Consider the following 6,432-nt stretch of genomic DNA (forward strand, 5'->3'; position numbering starts at 1 on the left):
GTCGGAGCGAAGGGAACGCGCGTGGATCGACCGTCCTAACGCGCTTTTCGTCAGATACGCGTGTCTTATTAGATAAAATGAAAGCTGCACATAGCAACGGGTCTCAGAAACACTTTAATACACGTGCAGAATATTACACCGCTATATAATCGGTACGAAATGGCACGAGGTATGCGTAGAAGACGTCTATAGAAAAATGTGAGTGTTTTAAGTCGAAAACATTGGGTCACGCAATTATGGCTGCAGGAATGCTTATTTTATACAGGAATACTTTGGCGAAATGGTGACACAGCAGTGATTGGAGACAGCAATACAGATCAGTTAAAAATCAGGTAGACGTAGCCAACGCGGACACGGCTCGACAAGTGTCATTACATTAATGCAATTTCGATCGAATCATAATATGGGGTCGACTAAACATCTTGCGACGCTCGTATAATCACTCAAAACAGCGAGCTCACTAAATCCCGTATCGTTTAATCAAAATATTGTTGCGCTTGTCCGTGTCTACTCGCTTGTGATTGTCCCTCTTGTCGCGCGAAAAACCTTTAGACCGCATCATGAACCAACTAGGCCAACAACAAGTTTTAATTAAAATATATTAACTTGTCCGTGCGGCAGGGGTATTAAACTTACTATTTACAGCCAACCAATTTACTTCTCCCTATGGGCTCGAGCTGCCTAAGAACAATATATAACGTATTTTGTATGCAATATTACTAGTATACCTAATACAGTCAAGATTCTAGTATAAACGCGGTAAAAGCAATGTCATGAAACCGGGTGGCGCGGGAAGGCGCTCCCTTGAGTCGTGGACAGACCGGCTTGACACGAAAAAAGCTGCCAAGCGAGAGCTGGGAAAGCCGTCCGGCGACTGGGTTTCGCGGAAGTGGGCGGAGAGGGAAACAACCTGGGAACGGGGGGCGAGTTTGTAATTGCGGAAGAGCGAGAGGGACGCTGCCTACCCGGCGCCGGGAACACGGGAATGGTAGAGGAGGAGAGGCAGGGGCCGAAGAGGGCAGGGACAGGAGTTTGTAGGAGAGTCGGCTGGGGGAGTTTGATTGAGGAACATCGAGAGAGTTTTGAGATATTGAGGATGAGTCGAGAAAGCCGATGAGAGGTTGAGAGAGAGATATATATATCTGAGCAGCGACCGCGGAGTTTGAAGAATGAACTGCACTTTTTTCTATATTTCAAATGTTGTGTAAATAAAACGCATATTAAAGCTTTACCGTCCTTGGATTAACTACGAAGAAGAGGCGCAACGTGGGCGACAGCGGCCTCCCCGGGCATCGTCAACAGCAGCGCGACAGCGGGTGTCAACGATCGTATCATCACAGGCAATAAAAACACATTAGTATAAATAAACACATAAGCACGAACAACGCACTAACAATAATCGCACAAACAACGCACTTTCGATAATCCCACAAACTTGTAATTTACCTTTCACTAAAGACTAAAATATTACCACGCATATTTACAAATGTCGACGCAATAGCAAACGGATAACGACAAAGAACAAGATTCCATTCTATCACGAGATAAAAAAAACATCGACTGCAGCACTTTACTTTCGTCTTACGTGACCAAGAAAGCCCGCAAATAAGTTGATTCTCACCTGTCAATCGTATTCATACGTCCCGCAAGATTGATCACGACAATATTTGAACACGAACTTCAAAAAGTATCTCTCTGTAGAGAGAGAGGTCATCGGCTAGTGCCGTCGTTGACTAGTTGCCACACACGTCACTCAAACCGCAGCAGGACATATATCGCGAATCCGCGTAAATGCCGTAGTATCAAGGGAACACAAAAAAGACTACTTGAGACTGAGGTGACGACAAAAAAACGACGGGTAGGGGGATAAAAAAAACCACACACACACATACGAGAGCAGCGGCACCAGCACGACCCATCTCTTGCTCGTGCGCTGCCCCTGCGGTGATGACTGGATTTTTTTTTCGGTTCCTTTTCATTCTGAAATGTCTTAGCGTTCCTTTTCAGACAGTCAGCAGCTCCACCACAACGTAAATTTACCAGAATCGGAGCCCGTATGAGGGAAGAAGATGTCGCATCGGAAATTCGGAGCCGGTTCATTCGAAAAGTGTGGGGAGCTGCGGGACTGCGCGTAATCCCGCAGTTACGAGGATAATCATACATATAAATTTGGTACCTTCAAGCTTGGTAACGCGTTGTATATTATGCTTACAGTTTATATATAATAAATTGTACAAGACTGCACTTTATAACGTATATTATTAATGTCGGATAAACGCGCACGAACAACACCGCGCCGCTCGAGAAAAAACATTTTTTTCACGTCGATAGAAATTTTCTCACGTAGTTGCGCCATGGCCTTCCTTCCTCCGACATAGTGACGTAACCACTCGGAGCGCTACGCCCTTATTTCTAGGACGTGTTGGTCCGACCATACCCGTCCGGCCCTGTCCTCCTCCCCCTCCGGCTTCTGGCGCCTGTTCGCGGTAGCGGATAGAGCTGACGGTTTTGTAGAGCAAGGATAGATGGCGCCACCAAAACTCCGTATAATAAAAGTTTCGTCGATGATACCAGGTGGCACATTTATATTTATGTTGGAACGACAAGATTTATAGAAACGTTACCTTTTATCGAGCAGGTATTCGCACAACTTGCTATCTTTCTGCGAAACCCCTATTGACGTCATGCCGCGTGTTTCTCTGGGCCGCCGCTCGCGGCTGCAGGTCGGGGGATATTCTCAATTTTGCCTCGCGATTACGCGGTGGAATCGCAACATTTCGAAGGAAGGAGATGTGTTTTCTATCCTTTGTGACAAGCTGAACAATTTCAAAAAAGAAGATGCCATTTCTTTCAACGTCAAAATCGTTGCACAGCTCCTTAACCAAACATTCAGTGTCTATATTAAGTGTCGCACAATCTTGCCACGAGCCAGCAGCCCCCGGGGGGCGCGAGCACACGCAACGAAATTGACGTCATCATATCCCCCATTTACAGAAGCGAAGCCGGCTTTGTGTTTTTAACCGTCTGTGACAGAAAAAAGGCACTTAAGTTACCATTCCAAATAAAATACAAAGAAAAGCACAGTTCATTTTACAATACGAAAAGGAAGGTGGGACACTTAAAAGGCCGGTGCAACGATTTTCAGACTTTGGCCAATGAACTGCGGAAATTGATCTGCGTCACCTATGGGACGATAAACGAAAAGCAGCATTTTCTTGCAAGCGCAAGTTCTTATTTAAAACAAAAATGAAACAAATCGAAGGTCGATGTGCCTCTCAACTGTCCACGCCGACTTTCGAGTGACATACTCTGGGGGCTCAAGTGGTTTGTCCTTGGGACCTCTCTTCCGAGACCCGGGCCGCTTCCTCCGCGATTGTCGACTTTTGAAGGATTAGCCCCGTCGAAGGTCGCCGCGAGCGATCGACACAAAGGGCGGTTCGCCGCGAGGCTCACGGCTAGTGTAGCAACGGAGGGGGACAGGTTTTGTCGACTTCCGCGTATCCCCCAGAGACGCCGTCATTTTGGTCCCAGTAACCGCCACTGGCGGCTGCAGATCGACAAATAATTCGTTTTTTGCTTTGCGATTCCGCAGCAGGATAGCAGTTTTTCGGGGAAAGGTTACGCGTTTTTGGTCACTTGGGCTTGCATAAACAATATAAAAAATGCAAAAGGGCAATTATTTTAACATTGAAATCGTCGCACTGCCCCTTTAAGACAAACAGTCAAGACAGGCTTTCGGCTTTCAACAAAACGTTTACTGGCTCTACTTCGCCTCCTGAAGCTCGACGGAGGCTCAACACCTGCTAGAAATAAGACCGTAGCGCTCCGAGTGGTTACCTCACAATGTCGGAGGAAGGAAGGCCATGGCGCAACTACGTGAGAAAATTTCTATTGACGTGAAAAAAATGTTTCTCCTCGTGCGGCGCGGTAGTGTACGTGCGCGATTATTTGACATTAATATACGTTCTAAAAGCGAAGTCTTGTACAATTCATTATATATATAAATAATATAATCGTAATTTACAACGCGTTACCGAGGTTTAAAGTATCTAATTTTTATTTATGACTATCCCCGTAACCCCGGGAATACGTACAGTCCCGCAGCTCCCCACACTTTTCGAATGACACGGCTCCGATCTCTCCGATGCGACATCTTCTTCCCTTATATGGGCTCCGATTCTGGTAAATTTACGTTGTGTGTGAGCTGCTGACTGTCTGAAAAGGAACGCTCAGACATTTCAGAAGGGAAAGGAAACGAAAAAAAAAATCCAGTCATCGCGGCAGGAAGTGCGCACGAGGAAGACATGGGTGGACATTGTTAAGCCTCTCGTCTCACTGCTGCTGCTCTGGTGTGCGTGTGTGTGGATCTTTTGATCCTCCTACCCGTGGTTTTTTTGTCGTCACCGCAGTCTCAAGTAGTTTTTTTTTCTTTTTTTTGTTCGCTTGATGCTACGGTTTCTACGCGGATTCGCGAAACAAGTCCTGCTACGGTTTGAGTGACCTGTTTGGCAACTAATCAACGATGACACTGGTCGATGACCTCTGTCTCTACAGAGAGAGACTTCTTGAAGTTCGTGTTCAAATGTTTTCGTGATGGATCTTCTGGGACGTATGAATGCGATCGACAGGTGAGAAACAACTTATTTCTTGGTCATGCAATACGCAAATAAATTGCTGCAGTCTATTTTTTCTTTTTAAATCTCGTGATAGAATGGAATCGTGTTCTTCGTCGTTCGCTGTTTGCTATTGCGTCGACATTTGTTAATATGCGTGGTAATATTCTTGATTTTACTGGAAAGTAAATAACAAGTTTGTGTGATTATTGAAAGTGCGTTGTTTGTGCGATTATTGTAAGTGCGAAGTTTGTACAATTAATGTAAGTGCGTTGTTTGTGCTTATGTGTTTATTTATACTAATGTTGCCTTTACTGCGTTTATACTAGAATCTTAACTGTATTAAGGTAATAGTACTATTGTATACAAAATAGGTTATATTTTGTTCTTAGGCAGCTCGAGCCCATAGGGAGAATAAATTAGTTGACTGTAAATAGTGGGTGATTTCATTTGAATTCGACCAAACTTGTCGGGGGGGGGGGGGGGTCTTTAGATTTAATCGTAAAAAATATATATGATACCCGAATCCTTGTGATGAAAGAAACTGCCTTTGAAAAAAATTAGAATTGTATAGTTTGAGAGAAAAAAATTCTGAGGCGTTGCAGGGTAGAAAACGTCAAATTCCCAATTTGATTTTATCTCGACTTTAGCCGCCATTTACAAAATATCGAATTCTTGAAGAATTATTATATTTATTACGCAATATTTATGCAGACTTGGCTATTTTTAGAGGCAAATTTCTGTCTTCTGTTATTTTAAATTAATTTTCTAAAAAATCTCAAACATGCAACCTAGAGCAAGTGTGACGCAACTTCGGAGAGCTATATAAAACGAACGGTAGGGCGCAATGACGTGAGACAGATATCTGTGCGTAGCTATCAATGTAAGCTATCGATTGACATGTATTTTCTGGTTATTGTATTTACCGTGTTGTTTTTATTCTGCCACAAATATAGACAAAAATGAAAAATATGCAAATTTTGAAGTCAATTTTCTCAAAAAAGCCATTTTTTATTTCGTTCATACTTTTTTCGTTTATTGCCCAGATTCTGCTTAATAACCGGGTATAAATATTGCTTTACCTTTTTTTGTTGTAGTTTTAGGACAACCAGTTGAATAAGTCATTTTTATCGCGTAATACCAACCTCCGGCTCCGGTATGCGGGCTTCACCGCAACATTGATAATTGGCTCAGCAATATCAGATTTCACTGAAAACTACTTTACCCCGTTGAATTTTTACTAATATATTTTTAAAAAAATCAGTAACGTCATAAAGAAATGAGAAATGGCTGAATTGACGAAGTGATGTCTGCGAAGTCACAGCTTGCATTTTCGAACGTCGCCACGACAACGTTTTACTACTGAGGTTGCACAAAACTTATATATTTAAATTATTTGTTTGAACATTGTGCCGTGATAAACAACAACAAAAGTAAATTATGTTAACATCAATGTTAACTAGCCTAAGCGAGTGGAGAGATCCAAGACGTTTCATCCGTTTCGATCATGTCGGGTTGCATTCTACGGCACTATCCAGTCCAGAAAAACAATATCCACGTTTATGCGTTTCGGACAATCTTTATTTTATACAAACATCATCGGAAAATCGGCTCGAATTTTTTAAATTTACCGCATGGCATTCTTTCGCCTATCCTTCATTGGCCCTTAGTATTCCGAGGTACGTGAAAAAAAAATTGACTACATTTTGTCCATCCTTCGGCTTTTGGACTACTTGTTGCATACGTTTAAATTTTTTGGGCTACGCACAGCATATCGGAAGTTGCTTTTCAGCTTACAGTAATCATACTCTTTTGTTGG

This window comes from Ixodes scapularis, unplaced genomic scaffold (genome assembly GCF_016920785.2).
Source record: "Ixodes scapularis isolate PalLabHiFi unplaced genomic scaffold, ASM1692078v2 PGA_scaffold7__128_contigs__length_106722199, whole genome shotgun sequence".
Taxonomy (NCBI): domain Eukaryota; kingdom Metazoa; phylum Arthropoda; class Arachnida; order Ixodida; family Ixodidae; genus Ixodes; species Ixodes scapularis.